We start from the raw sequence: 16,067 nt of genomic DNA on the forward strand, positions 1-16,067 counted from the left end.
ATCGGAGACATACACATTGTATACGGTAGGACTCAAATTCATTGGCATCCCGGTTGGGATAGATTATAAGAGGAACGAACGTTGGACAGGGATACTGCCTACGTACAATTAGCCAGAAAGGAGGTGGCCCAGTCCACCAACACCGATCTTTGCAAGCCACCTCTGAAGGGCATTGTGAGAGAGTGTCAAACGAAGTGGGCAATTCAAGTGGGCAGCAACTCCAACTGCATCCAAAATCACTCAAATGACATTGGCGGCTTTCACAAGAAAAGTTTCATTATTGACATTCTTGCGGAAGACTGTAAGTGGTGTAAAAATGTATCTTCTAAGTAGGACATCAGTTATCAATTGACATGCTTGGTTACTTTGGCAGCTAAAGGAAGTAAAGAAATTGGTCTATAATTCGAGATGATGGAAGAATAATCCTTAGGTTTCCTTGGTAACGGAATTACAAAGGCAGACTTCAAAGAGGTAGGAAATATTCCCGTTGATAGAGAGGAATTACAGCAGGGGTCAAAGAACGAATGAGAGGGTTTTAGAAGCCACCTGGTCAGCAGCGGATAAAACAAAAGACGTTCAAGAAGGGCTTGAAGAGCTAATGGAAGAGTCTATAAAGGATGGATAGGAAGCAACATGGTGGGAAGAGCTAGGGAGCCAGTGATGATAATTTTATCATGAAAGAAGTCAGATAATTTTGAAAATAGTTCTAGAGCGGTCTCAACCCAAGAGGCGTCCGCAGCGAGTGAAGCCCAGCTATGATAGCATGCAAAGGCTTCCTTGGTGGGATTTTTAGACTAAAGAATACAATCATCTAAGTTTTGGCTCTAGCCCTGAAGTGGTTGGTGACAGTGGTTGGCTCTAGGTTTAGGTAACAATGGAGTTCAAGTTTGTAAAGGGCACAATCTTCAGCTATAGCTTCATCTCCAATCGTCTACAATGGCGTTTAGCTATGCTCAAGTCCAAAGAGAACCAGTGAGCCAAGTTCATTAGGCAATGTTGCTTATATATCTTAAAAGGATTCAAAAGATCAAGTGCCATATACATTAAATGACTCCGTGTTGTTCTCAGGGTCGACTGCAGATAGTGTCGGACAAGAACTGTTAAGAAGCAAGGACCACTACTCATGATTTAATTTTGCCCTTGGACGTTGTAGTGGTGGAGGTTGGATAACAGAGGGAATGTTGGATCTGGTACATAGGAAGAATTTAATGATTTATGATCAGACTACGGCAGTGTCTCGATGAAGTGATATTGTGCAAGTGGCGATAATGGAAGACCATGTCGATGGTGTGACTGCCTAAACGTGTAGCTTTATATTTTGAGGCGAGTTCTAGGTAAGTCCTGGGCTTCAGCATCCGACAAGTTATCTACAGGAACATTAAAATCACCTAAAATGAATCAATAATTTTTTTAGCAGGGTTGAGGACATCGCGTCAAAAAAGGATAACATGAAATCCGTTCAGGGGCCCGGCAGTCTATAAACAAGAATGCGTTTAAAGGTAGTGATATTTAGTCAAAAATGAATTACTAGTGATTGAGGTTCCTGGTCGTTAACTGAAGCTGTAACAAACATTTAGAAAAGCTCTAAAAAAGAAGGCTGCTCACCCAAGGTGATTAGAATGATCGACATATTTGATCAGGAATCGATGGGGAGTGGCAGCAATAATTTCAGAAGTAGAGTCTTCTCTCAGCCAAGATTCAGTAATAACAAGTAGGTCTATTTCATTATAATTAAGTCATGGACCTCAATGCACTGTTTAACTACATAGTGCCGTTCAGGATGGTGTATTTCAGGTGGTCATGACTGGTGGGTGAGGTCAAGCCGCCCTCCGTAGGTTTTGAAGCTCTAGAGCCCTTGTCAACCACAAGAGTGAGCTTAAGACAAGGCAAAGAATAGTAAACTGAGGCCACGTTTGGAGGATGTCTAACTCAGCAGTGTATAACTGTACTGACTGTATAACTTAGAGACAAAAGGGTCTTAGGGCTTTCCTGAGCTCAGAAACCGGTGATGCTTCTGGCCCTAGGCCGAGACAAGGCACAGATGGGTGCAGGCAGGCTTGCCTTTGGCGTGTTTGCACTTAAACAGGTATGGGAGGCCACATGGCTGAAACGCAGCGTAGGATTAGCAGTGACCGTCAACCAAATTGGCGGCTGCGTCATACAAAAAAGATCACCGCTGACAAAGGAGTCTTGGGAAGAAACCTTACTGACCTACCACGAAACTAATATTTGCACAAAGTAAATTTGGACTAAAAATGTAAGAGAAAGATTAAACTAAGGGCCTGGACAATCAGCCCGCAAGGATGTGGACAATGAAACAGCAGAGAGCAAAGGTGTTGCAATAGCAAGCAAAAGCGAGCAAGCAAAGCAGCATAAACACACCAGATAGCATTAAAATCATACAATTAAAATAGAAACCAGGCTCTAAACATATTCCAGCTACCAGAGGTATTCCATTGTGATAGGAATGGGATCCACAAAGCCAAGGAAGATAGCAATATGCCAAGGATGGACAGCAGTGAGTCAGGGTTGAGCACCATCAAGCCACAGCAGTCAGGTATTACCACCCTTATTCCAGAGCGGGCATTGTGTGGGGTAAGCAACAACATGGTCAGGATTCTCAACCTGTGATGATAATGACCACAATTGCACTTCAGATGGTCTCTAACATCCTCCTGAATGCAAGTGGGCTGCGGCAGATGCCGCAGGTGGTCGCTGATGCCGTGGGTCAGGTGAGAAGGACACCATGCCAGGTACACTCAAAGTCACAATCACACAAGCAAGCACGCACATACACAAAAGCAGCAACCAGGCTTCTGTGGCACTCTTGTTCCGCTCTTTCTGTACCAGTGTAACTCTGTACGCAGAATGAGTGACACTGATTCTCTAGTAAAGTCCTAGACCCTTAGCAACAACGTAAGGCACTACTGACAACCAGCAGTGGAAGCCCGTCTCACTGGCGCAGTTTTAATCATTTAAAGATGGGTTGCCACCTGGTGATGATACTAACTTCCAGATACCGTCTTGTGAGTTAAAACTGGCCAGTGAGACCCAAACCTAGTCATTCGGATGCATAACTGCTCACCGGTGAACAAGTCAACTGAATCACCTGTTCATCAACCGTCCTGGCACACAGGTAGTCCAGCGTGGGGTGCGATTATACTCTGCATTTTGTTACTGTCACATTCACTCATAATTCACTTCTTGCTGATTTGGTGACCTGTGGTGCAAAACTACTGAGACGGCCTCTTGTAAAGGGACATTTGGACCTTTTCACCCAGACTGTATCCAAACCAAGAACATCCTCTTCTTTGACAAGAACTATGACAGCTGCTTTTAAGAAGTTGTGGTGTATTATAGCTAAACAATCTAAGCAAAAGGTTACCATTTTTCTAGAGCAGGTACAGAACCTGAAAAGTATTGATTTTACACTTCAAATGAAAAGCTGACAGAAACTGACTCACACCCTGAGGAATGCAAACTTGATGAAGTTATCTGAACTTCCTTCTCTCAGGCACACAGCCTTCAGAAGAACCCTTTTTAGGGTCGAAGCTGCGAGAGCATGCCCTCGCTTGCGGACATTATTGTTTTTAGTAAAAGGTAGCATCACCCATTACTTACCATTTCTTGGCTTCAGTTTCACTTTTCTTGGCTGCCTCCTAATTGGCTAGCACAGGCCAAGCGTCACTTCTGTTTGTTTCTGTGGAGCACAGACCAAGCACAGATTGGTCAATCTTAATCAGTGAGTCAGCTGTTCCCAACGTGATTGAGGGACTATTTCTTCTACCCCTCATCCCTCTCACTTTTCTTCTACTCCTCCCACTTCCCCCATCTGGCACTCCATCTCTCCTCTAACGCACATCCCTCGTTTTGTTTACCCTATACCTGCACCTCCCTTCTTTCTTTAAACCTATTGCACATAAGGGTGGACAGGCTACATAACACTGGCACAGTGTGGATAAGAGTGGAGCTAGCTGTCATTTTATACAATTTGGCCCAGCTCTAGCTTGTATTTCGCTCTGTCAGTGGCTGCCAGGTCCCCCCATTTCCCAATCCTCATACTCCGCCAATCCTGTTCTTGACAGCCGCCTGTGCCATTGTCCACCCCTGATCTGTTTTCCAATCATCACCTCCCAGTGAACCAACCCAGTCCACTTCCTACATGGTTGTTTCTGCCCAGTGCTGCACAGAGGAGGAAGCACCAGGGCTAATATCTTGACAACAGTGCTAGGTACCTCAGTCCTCCACACGCAGTCCAAGTGTCCCAGTGCAGCACATCAGAATATATAGGCACAGGGGCACCCCTTTAAATTTAGTGCAGGCTTTGTCTAGCTGATCTGCAGTGTGCTGCAAGGGGAAAAGGGCTGTAAGCTCTTCTCCATCCTAGCAGTGTGCTCAGTTCCACTTGCCACATTTCAAATCACCACAGTTGGACACAGTGGGCAGACCCAGGAGTCTATCGGGCAACATGGACACACTCGCCAGATCACATCGCAAAATGCCTACAGGCAAACCATGAAGCATTTTACTTTCTCAGGCTTTGTAAATATGGAATGCATGCTGGCCTATGTATGTAATTACACATATAATGACCATTGTTTAAGCAAAGAATTAAGAACTTGCTTATCTTTAGTACCCAACTGAATGGAAAGCCATGTTATCGAATTAGGAAAATTGAACATTTAATTTAAATCATCAGGTGGTCAAACCCATGCCTTACACATTTCACACACCTCTTTGCAGTGTGCATTTACCCAGGTTTACCAGGACTGGAACATTGACCTGCAGGTTACACAAGGATCTCTGCGAAAACTGGATTCACCAACTCACCTCTCTTACTAGGATACAATCCCTTGGCCTGCAGGTTAGACAGATTGGCAATGGTAGTTGTTTTAGCTTTTCAAAATATTCTCTTCAGCTCCATTAAGACCAGGAGAATGGATACCACATGGGCAACAGAAGTACCAGCTTCTCTAACACACAAAACAATATCTGCTTGGGGGGCAGCAGTGTAGCACACACTTGGACAGGGCATATTACAGACCGAAGCATGCAAGCTTCGCTCACACAGAACAAACGCGGCCTGTGTGCATTGTTATCACAGATGTAAAACAGGCACAGAAAGCCCAGCTGCTGTACCCCAGGGGGGCACCCCCTCCTGGCAGGTGAGATACGAATATTGCATAGTAGCTCAGGTTGCGGCACTAGCCAAAGGCAGGGGCCACAGGTAAGGGAACGAAGAGCAGGAGCCTTGTTGGTTAGCTGTAGCCACGTACACCACATCACGGTGCTCCTGTTAGTGAGCATGTGTTCACCCTAATGCCATGGGTGCTTGACTCTCATGGCCTGATCTGCAGCAACATAACCTCCGTGTTAGGTCAGGTGATGGCTAGATTTGCTTCTGGAATTATTGGTCCAGTTTGCTTATGGTAAAACCTCCAGCAACCAGTTCCAATTAGTTTCTTGAAAGATACCACTTCAGTCGTTGTCTCCTAATTTAACGCAAATATGCAAAAAAGTAACAAGCACTGACAAAGCCGCTTAATGTCTCACCTTAATAACACAAGTGGCAAGCTATTGGCTTTGCTATTGCTCATTTGCAAAGCACCGATAAAGTAGAAAAAAACAATTTCAAAATAACTGAGGAAAAACATATTTTCATTCTTTATAAACACCATGGTTTATTTTTCACATTTTTCTAATACGTTTGGAGCAGGAAACTCTGAAAAGGATTTTAAAAGCCTACTGCATGTGCTGAAAATAATAAAGAGGACTAGTTATGGGTTCTTACAAGAACATAAAAGTTATCTGAGGCTGTGAATAAGGAAGTTAAAGGAAAATGCTTGTGAAGATGTAGTTTACTTTCTAGAGGACTCAGAGCTGAAACAAATACTTGGCCCTTTGGCGCTCTGCAGCAGCTCAGCGAGCAGATTTATAAACCCCCAGAAATATCTACTTTCAATCATGCTAAATACACTTGTGCCTGAAAAGCCAGCTGATCGAGTGCAGCAGGCCACCCGTCTCTCAGCACTGTAAATTGTGCCTTTTGTGCCAAGACCTGGGCTTTCATGGAAGATATGGAACAGAGGACATAAAACAAAACCAAGGTTGTAAATTCTGCTATTTAGTCAAACCCAGAAAAAAATGCCTGTTACTGTGTGTTCACAGATGAGCTGTGGGGGCTGAGGAGCAACACAGAGATCATACGGCGCAGGGACGTGAGGGGTGAAACAGCACATTGGGGAGAGAGCAAGTAAACAAATGCACTCCTGTGGAGAGCTCAAAGAGAAATAAGCATTTGCAATGCAACGGGTCTCGCGTCTGCTCATGTTAGAGCTGATCGCGTTGTAAACTCCTAATCCGACTTTTCACCTATCGGCAAAAGTGCATTTATGTACGTAACCCGAAAAAGTGCAATTAACTATGTAAAGCGCTCGCATACTGCCAAGAGAAATCACGCTAGTAAATTAGAGAAAAAGTAGTCCACGAGCCGGACAGAAAACAGCGAGCCTCGCATGTTTTCTGTACTTGGTCGATGCGCTCGAGGAGGGCTAGCCACCGGAAAAGGCATGACGTATGCATGCCTTCGACTAATGAAAGCAAGCAGATTTTATTAGGCAAACCCACGAACCAATGAAAAACACTGACGTGACGTCGACAGAGCTCCGAGCCCTTTTCTAAACACTTAAGCGTCTCGCTACGATACGCATGCGCAAGCGCATGCAACGCAGGCTCGACCCTAAAAAGCAGTTCTCTGATTTCAGCCGCTGAAGGACAAAAGTCTTCTAATTAGAAGGATAGTAAAGAAGCTATGTTCCGGGGAGGGACACAAGAAGATGAAAGAAGGCCACTGAATAAGAAGCAAACAAAACCAACCAATGATAAGCAGTGAGCTGACTCAAATCCTATTCAAAGTACTGGTATTGTCCGCAATAGATCTTTTGTAGGTGAGACCCAAAGTATTGCTTTTCTGATGCTCAGTGGTCACGATTATGGGAGTGCTTTCCAGGAATTCAATGAGCATCAATTACCAAGAGTTAAAGAGTGCTCAGCTCAGGCCCGGTCATCAAGTCTACTGCCTCCAGTCCTGATCTTTTTTCCAACAAATCATTTATTTCTGGTGTATTCGGCTAATTAGGGCAATGGAAGGAAAACCAAAGTACAACACCCAGAATTCATAAGACTAGCACACAAAAAAGGACTGGCACAATATTCAGGGAGGCGGTCAACCTAATTCCTAACCCTGCTGTGATCTCACCGGTTGATGTGTTCATGGCTGATGGTGCAGCAGGGAAGCCTTTGTAACTGAACTGTGAGGACTGGATGTCCAGGATCTGAAGATAGCAAAGAGAAGCCTCGTTTGCTTGTGCACTAGCATTTGTCAGGTCGTTTCATTTATTTATTTTTAGCCTGGTGCTTTCTCTCTGTAAACATTAACCTCAGGAATTGCATGCCATGGCTTTCCCTCGGCCAGACGCATGCTTTAGCCTAGACAGTGCCAGGTCAGCTGTATGGATGTGCCTTCCACACATTTCTCAGATGCTAACCCAGGACAAATATACATGGTGTGGCAGAGACTGGCAAAGGGCTTGAATGGCAACAGCAGTTTAAAATATCTCAAGCTAAACTAAGCATAGCATCAAATGAATTTTATGTAATTTTGGAGCTCTTTCTCCAAAAATGCTAAACATGAAAATGAAATAGAAAAGAATAATACAGTGGAAATAGAAGCTTACAAGTGAAACCAAAACATAGGAATGGAATCCCTGAGTTTGTGACAAAAGGACTGGAAAATGGAGCGGTAATGAGTGAGAGAGAGACGGGGAGAGAGAGGATGAGAGCTATCAGGGGAGAGAATGAAGGTGAGTGAAACAGAAATAGAGAGAGAGAGCAAAAGTTAGAGGGACAGAGACAGAAAGAGATAGAGAGATGAGGGAGGAGGGTGTGTTATTCCTATGTTTGGTTACAACACAACAGTTACTTTTGTTAACTGGCTGTTCCAGTGACTGCTCTATCTAACTGCAGATTCCTCATCTTTAAAATAACAAATTCACCATTTTCCAGATGCCAGGGTTCAAGCCGTGTTGTGACTGCATGAAAATTTCTGGTGCCTGTGCTCTGGTCATGACGTCATGTGAGAAGTGCGCCTTGATGCGCCCAACCACGGAGTAGAAGGAGGAGCTAGACATCATTGAACATAAGACGAGAAATTGCTCAAAGCAACGGTCTTGATCCCGGTCACAGGGCCGAAATCGGTCATTCCCATGCCAACTCTCGCTCCTGCTCAGAGTCATTGTGTAAGTTGAGTCCGTAGCAGACCAGAAGCACAAGAAGTCCAAGTGGGACTCGACCCCTCTGGCCACTCAAAGTCAGATGCGGACCCACGCAGTTGGCACTCCATGGCTCCATCACCTCCAGTATCTACTGATTTTGAGTCTGCTCGACAACTGGTTCCGGCACACCTTGCACTCCCCAGGCTGGGGTTTGGGTGTGGTGTGTGTAAGATGTCATGCCGAAGTGGGTGATCAGGTGGTGATAGTTGGATTGCAGAGGTATAGACTTTGGCATAGAAAGGAAAGAAGGTTGTGTAGGTATTTGTACAAGTGGTGGGGTAGAGGGTATGAGGACTTGGTGGCGGTGTAAGGTATAGGAGATTGCATAGACTGTGGTTTAGAGTTATGTTTTATTTTTGGTTTATGTCTTTTGTATGTACAGTTAGATGTGTGTAAAGTGCAGAGTCATTAGTACTGTAGGAGGTTGCGTAAGCTGTTCAAGAGTACTGGTGTAAAGATGTAGGAGGAAAGTTGTAGTTTGGATAATGGTTTTTGCGATATAAAGTAAAAGGTGACTAGGGTGTGAGTTGTGGTTGGGATTGAAGGTGGTGTAGGGGCTAGATGGCAGTCGAGAGTGTAGGTAGTCTTGTAGGGTGAATCTTTGTAGACATAGGAGTAAGGTGGCATGCTGTGGGTGCTGTATGATGCAGGCAGTGTAAAGTGGATGTATTGTTGTACGCAGTCATGTAGCGGTGTACTGTTGTTTGTGAAGTTATTAGTAAAGTGCAGGGATGAAGAGATCAACAGGCCAGGAAGCAGACAAAAGCTGTGTTATGTAGGTAGATGCATAAGATGGGGCACCTATAGGTAGTGCTGAATGGTGTAGGTGCTATAGGATATAAGTTGTAGGATGCAGGTAGCAATGTGTTTAGTGGAGCAGGGTGCGGATGGCAGTGGAAGTTGTGCAGGTGGTGGTGTAGTTCTGAGTTACAGGTGTATGTTTGAGTAGACCAGGAGTGTAAGGGGTAGCATAGGATGTTCGTAGTGGCTCGAGGCAGTGAGCGGGAGGAAACAGCAAGTAGTGCGGGGACCATAAGCCTAACGGCAGGAAGGAAATACTCCCTGCCCGAGGTAACAGATGGGATACAGCCTCCCTCAGGGAGTTGTTACGGGTGAACGAATACGCTCTCATGACTCAGAAATGAGCATGCAGACTCCTCATGGCAGTTCCAGTGACAGTATTTACTAACTGTTGTGACAGGGAGAAAAACACTGCGGACTGCACATCAGCCCTGCATGACCTGCCTCTACAGTTTTTCTCGTTCGTGTGTTCAGACAGGCCCCTTCATACAAATCTGTCCAATACTTTATTACACATGATTAACAATAGATAACTTGCAAGTTACAGATTAAAATGGAAAACACTCGAAAACATATGTCCCACATAGCCCCGAATTCCTAGGTTAAGACATTACTCGCTCTTTATTATACATTCGACAAAGGTTTATGACCGAGCATTCTTTGACCTATGAATGCGTTTGTTCTCTTTTGTGAATCTAATTTGTTTGAAGTGTGTTCTGACTGCATCGTGTATCCAAGCCTCCCAGGTGCTCAAAATTTGGTTTCTTCCCTTTACCCATAGTAAGTCGTGCATCTGCGAGCTTTGGGCTAATTCATTTATGTGCCCAGTGTCTAATCTGTCTGCGATCTTGTTTGTAGACACGGAGAGTGTGCCAGGGACTGGTGTGCTTATGCCATAAATACTTGCAGGTTTGTCAGGCATGAGTTGGCCATTAACAGATAGCCCTTTGGCGTTCTTATTCTGCTACATCCTTGCACGAACCTTTCACCTTTCTCATGTCAGTGTGGGGGTTTGGCCTAAACTGTTTTTTTTATAGTGAACAGCAGTGTGGCCTCTATTGGTGCTGGATGTTGCGCGGTGTTTTCACATTTCATGTTCACTGTAGTTCGCTTATTTTTTACATTTCCTACAAGAGTAAAGGATCGGAAGTAACAGATGATGAGGTGATGCAGGCTGTCAGTTGTTGTGTAGGGTGCAAGGTATAGGTAGTGATACATGGTTTAGGGTGTTGGGCGTTATTTAGGTGGTGGAGTACGGTGTATGCGAGAACGAGGTGAGGCATACAGGTAACTGGAACAGAGCTCCCCAGTTTCGCAGGGTCATAGATGAGTTGCTTTTTCACTTCTGTTTTTTTTAAAATTTGCATTCTGAAAATTATAGTCATGTTTATCCCATTATAAAATCAGGCCTATAAATACCAGAATTAAAATCTAAAAGCTGCACCCGGGAAATATGACAGGTCTGCTGGAATCGTCTTGAACTCTTAGCATCAGCTCAGGGTCACACAATGGCTCCACGTCACCAGAACACCTACTTTTCTGTACGAGGTTCTTCTGATGTGCTAGTCCAATTGGTTCAAGTTAATCGAAGATCAAAGACTAAATCATCAGGGTGCATTTCTTTGTTAAATTAAACCACTAAATTGGAAATAAAATTTCAAAGTGATATTGCGTCATTCAGTAGCCTTACCAGCATTACTTCTGACATGCTATTGTATCCCAAAGTTCCTGCACAACTCTTGATTGCGGTCTGTCTAATGATGCCCACCAAGTTGCACAATGGAACAGATTGTCCTGGTAACCTACATAAATGTACTTGCCCATCCCTCCCTCTCTGAGGTTATACAATGTCTGGCTGTATGAAGTTATGCTTTATTTTGATGTTCCTGTGAGAGAATAGCACTTGGTAAAGTTTGGGCTACTATAGCAAAATTTGTAATGTGCATGTTTTAATTGGGCGCAACTGTTCCTGTTGTATTTTTCTTTTATTTTGATTGTAGTTCTTTAAATACCAATGAACATTTACGGTGAATCACTTAATCAAGACCTGTTTCAGGTCGAAACGCGTTGTGTTCCTTGTTGTTATGAGCTAAAGTAAAGGCACGTTTGTTTGCAAATTGGACTCCGTGGTGTGGCTCGTATTTTCCCCTGGTAAGGATTACCGGAGAGTTGCTTTGTATATGAACAGCATGCCGCACGAGCCCCGGTCCATAGGCTGAGCAACTTCTGCGTTTGGATAGATATAGATATAGATATATATATATATTGCAGCACCCAGTAGTTCATGCCACCAAAAAACGTAAACATATCTTTCATCAACAGCTGAATCAAGACTGCCTTAACACTCATACTTAGGGGTCTTAAGAAGATGTAAAAGGGACTGGTGAAGCCCTCTGAGCTCCCATTTCTGACACCAGTTCATAAACACTCAGTTCGAACAATAAATGGCAGATTTATATTCTCTGCGAGGGCGACTGAGTAAATTGCTCCGTTGCCCTGACGGAGGTACCATCACCCAGCTTTAGAAAAGACCGCCAAGCAGGTGATCATGTCGTGTCAAGCGGTTAATGTCAATGCTGTTTCCAGTTTGGTGCAGGGCTCCATCAACAAGATAGAGCGTTGGACGAAACGGTTTTCTTTTAATAAATAAATAAAAGAAAGGGAAACCTGCTTCTGGATTTTGTTTTTTAAAACAAAAAAGATAATGGCCGATACACCATGGGAGTCATCTCCCATGGCGAGAGGGGGCATTTTGTGTTTTTCTTGTACCTTACCGACCAGGTTTGCCTTGTGGTGATAGACTTAAAAAAATGGACATATGTCCGCCCATCGTAATTGGGCAGACGGACATATAGCCAATTCTCTGACAGCCCACTCTCTGATGGCCCTTGCTCCCTCTGGCAGTGGGAGAAGTTTGGCCACGGTGGTGATGAAGTAGTCACCACCATAGCCACCTATGTCTGCCAGTGTTTAAACTGGCAGGCAGAGTACTGTGTTGGAGGTGAGAACATCATCACCATTGCGACGGAGTTCCCTGTCCACCAACATTTAAATTAGGCCCTAAGTGCCAGACTCAGAGACCTATCAGAACACAATATCCATAATACATCATCAATGGGAGACCTATACCGGACACATTATCACTGGGACACCTACCAGAGCACAATATCCATAACACAGCATCACTGGAAGACCTATCAGAACACAACATCTGTAACAAATCATCACCGGGAGACCTACCAGGAGACAATGTCAATAACATATTATCACTAGGAGACCAATCACAACAAAATATGCATAACACGTCATCACTGAGAGACCTATCCAAACACAGTATCAGTAACACACATCACTAACAGACCTATCTGAACACATTAGCAGTAACGCATCAGCAATTGGAAATGTTTAGAAAGTAAACCTCCAGATCCTCAGACAGCTGAAAGAGCCACAGGGGCATATCAATAGCAGGCTGTGTGCTCTACACACTACAGCCCTTCCTCTGTAACAGTACACACGACAACCATCCTCTGCAGCCCTGGGTACACACTGCAGCTGTTCCAACATGGACCTTTGTAGAACAATCCCCTACTGCTGCCATTTCCAAGAAGCCAGGGTTTTAAGTAGGATAAAAAAGTTGATGAATTTTCTACAAGAGAGGTGTGGCCTATATAATTAAGGGCGTAGCTTAAATCATGTGAACTGAAATCCTGTTCTTCTCACATTGTGCCACCTGAATAGTATTATGGTGTCTGTGAGTTTTGTTGTTGTTGCATCTAGACATACCATATAACAACTATCTTAAGCCTAAAATAGCCAGACCTATTGGCTTTGCCAATGCTTGTTAGCTGAATCAGACAAATGAGCAACAGTGATATTATTGGGAGTACTCAGAACTGAAAATTGTTTAATTCTGAAAATACAGACCTGCCAGCTTCTAACAAAATGTCACCGTGTGTGAGAAGTGGGGTTTGCTGCCAAGCACACCCGAAGCACTTTTGCTCGTCCACAAAACCTCCCCCAAAAATAGAATTAAAAAAAAAACCTTCTACGGCTGCCAGTAAATGCCTGGGGAGGTTTCACACCTTATAATGGACACCGGCTATGCAGCGCCTCCAGAGGGAGGAGCTCGAGGCCCACTCTGTGAAAGTGTTTCCAGCTCATATTTTGTTTCACTATGTAATATCAACTTTTCGCCAGGATGCAGTGGCGTAACAAAGGCCCCCGCAGCACCCGTGGTGCAGGGGGGGCACGAGCTCCAGGGGCCCTTCAGCACAGTACCCTGGCCTGAGAGCTCCTGACTGAGGCCAGAAAGGGGGATGGGGATCCATGTAGTTTCCAGGGGGGGGGGGGGGCACAAGTTTCGTTAAACTAGTGCCAGGGGGCCGCGTGAAAGGAGCAGATATCCTGTTTCACACTGTTGCACCATGTGAGTTGGTAAGTCTGGAAATATAAGACTGCGGGTTAAACATTACTAAGGCCTGTGGTCGGGGTAGAGAGCTGCGGTGTCTTGGTCACTCCCGTCCTACCCTTCACACCACTGCCCTTTGCAACTTTCTCTCTATTCGAAGCATACGCCCTTTTTCTCCTGACATCTTTCTTAAATTTGCCATCTTCATGACACACGTTCCCTATGTATCGTCTGTAAACACATTTTCTTTTCCTTTGGCGCTGTCAATATTTCAACAGCTGTGTATGCCTCCTTCATAAACGTTCACATAAAATATGAATTACAGCTGCACGTTTGTGGCCATTACTATGCCCGCTTCCCAGAGAGGCCAATGAACGCATGGGCAAGTAGCATGGACGCGTTTGGGGACCGCTGACTGGCACTGTGCGGCACTGGCTTCACCCTCGGCACCAGAGCTCTCAGTCGTACCCTGTGAACCCCCACCCGCAGCCTGATCTCACCCACAGGAGCTCAGTTCACAATACACGGCATACACGACTGAACTATCGCATGAAAACAATCTACAGGAACATCATCTAGCAAAACAAAACTCGTAGGAAACTCAAAATGATGCAAAACATGAAATATGCACAGGACAGCACGCATTACCAAAAAGGATTTTACAGTCAGTGGTAAGAAATCGATCATTTTTTTGCCAATAAAGTTGAGGACGTGAATCTAGAGCCCTTCCACCCTACAACTCTCCCGCCATTTCCACACAGCGCCCTTTGCACACGCTATATGCCGCCCTTCCTTTATCTGTGCGCTCTGTACAGCCTCCTACACACCCTGCTGTCAATAACGATTAATATTCACTCTTTGCATATCATACATCGCAGACTGCACTGCCCCAGGCCCCCTGAATGGATTGCAAACCCCAAGCTGCAGTCCGCACGCAGACCCTGCAGCACCCCTCCAGCTATCCGCCCAGCTTCCCTTTTTTTGCAACTCTTCGTCGCCCACACATTGCACTTTGTAGCTTTGATGACGCCGCACCTTGGCCTACCAGGCACCTCTGTAATGAAAGGGTATCCGTGATGAACGAGGCCCTCTTCCCCCGCATCACGCGCCCTCCTTTGCTCCGGCCTCGTTTTCACCTCACAGCCCTGCAGTTCTGGCGGGAAGAGACCTCGGCCTACCTCAGGGGGTCCTCTGGGTGGACGCCATGTTTCCTTCTCTCCCCAGTGGATCCTTCCCCGTGCACTGCCTTCTAGATCTGGAGCAGGCCGTCCTCCCGTGGGCTCCAAAGATGACACCTCACCCCCTGCAGCGCCCCGGGTCCTTCATTTTGGGGAGATGGTCTCCTGTCCGCACCCTAGGCTCTAGGGTGTTGTGTCACCTCGCCCCCTGATTTGCCTCAGACTTGCTCGTTCTCTCTTCCGTGTCTGAGGTCGCCACCAGTCCCCATCCTCGTCTCAAAGAGAGCGATACGTGTCTCGCCACTTCCTGTGTCGCCTACCACAGCACAGGCAGTGATGCTGGCTTTTAGAGCTTCTGCTTTTCTACTAACAAGAAACACAGAAAGGAAAAGCTAAAAAATAAAATTAAAAAAAAACAAACACAAACTGAAAGCCAGCGTCATGGTGGCTGCCAGCCAGGAGGAGTTTTAGGTCCCACCAGACAACCCACTAGGACAGTGGTTCCCAACCTTTTGACTTCTGTGGACCCCCATTTTATTATTACTGGAACTTGGGGACCCCCACTGAATCATTATAGGAATCTGGGGACCCCCCACTGAGTCATTACTGAAAGCTGGGGGCCTAATCTGTTAATATAATTTAATTTTCTAAGCAGCCGCTGATCCCCGGAGGAGGCTTTGTGGACCACCAGGGGTCCCAGGACCACAGGTTGGGAACCACTGCAATAGGGTTCTGTCCCCGCATGTCTTGTAGTAGGGAAGTGAACAGGGAGTTGGTCAACTGGAGTTGAGCTATTTAGTGGCTTGTTAGTGTGACTGCACCACACACCACCACAAGTCACTGGGGGAGCAGATCTGGGGATCTTATTTCAAACGGCGAGGCAACATCCTTCCTTAGTAACCAAGCTTGAGATAACAAGCAGTGATAGGACCCCATCTTGTCACTGCTTGACACCAACTTTTTCAACCTGGCAACTTCAAAAAGAACAAGACAACGAGTTTTTGTGATGTCCGTCTCATGGATGGGCCACGCGTCCATGTCCCTTTACTCAGTCGCGTGCCGCTGTATCACTGACACCTATACACACGCCAAATACACTAACTCAGATTGACAGGTCAAAAGAACATGCAACACAGGCTAGGACAGCTGGGACAGTGAGGGCACGAATACATGGAACATAAGGGTATCATCTCATGTTATTGCCATTTTTGCAGAGCAAAATCTGCCAGTGATGAGGCATTGCAGTGCTTTCGTTAGGCCAGGGGTGACTTTCCAGATTCCAATGCTTCCATCTCGGACCTGAGTCTGATCTAGCTCGTTCAAATGAAGCATCAGTAGAATGAACGG

The 16,067-nt window shown here is 45.4% G+C and overlaps 1 protein-coding gene across 2 annotated transcripts in view; it reads right to left on the bottom strand.

Moving 5' to 3' along the window:
* The window catches only part of GPSM3 (G protein signaling modulator 3), an 85,992-nt gene extending 70,780 nt beyond the window's left edge, over nt 1–15,212 (bottom strand). Inside the window, exon 1 of one of the 2 annotated variants that reach the window (XM_069237256.1) lies at nt 14,721–15,212. The gene's annotated coding sequence lies outside the window, so the exon portion shown is untranslated. Of the gene's footprint in view, nt 1–14,577; nt 14,668–14,720 lie in introns of those variants that run through there. The other variant, XM_069237257.1, reaches the window with a different exon arrangement.
* Between the last annotated feature and the right edge of the window lie 855 nt (nt 15,213–16,067).

The sequence above is a fragment of the Pleurodeles waltl genome, chromosome 6 (genome assembly GCF_031143425.1).
Source record: "Pleurodeles waltl isolate 20211129_DDA chromosome 6, aPleWal1.hap1.20221129, whole genome shotgun sequence".
NCBI lineage: Eukaryota > Metazoa > Chordata > Amphibia > Caudata > Salamandridae > Pleurodeles > Pleurodeles waltl.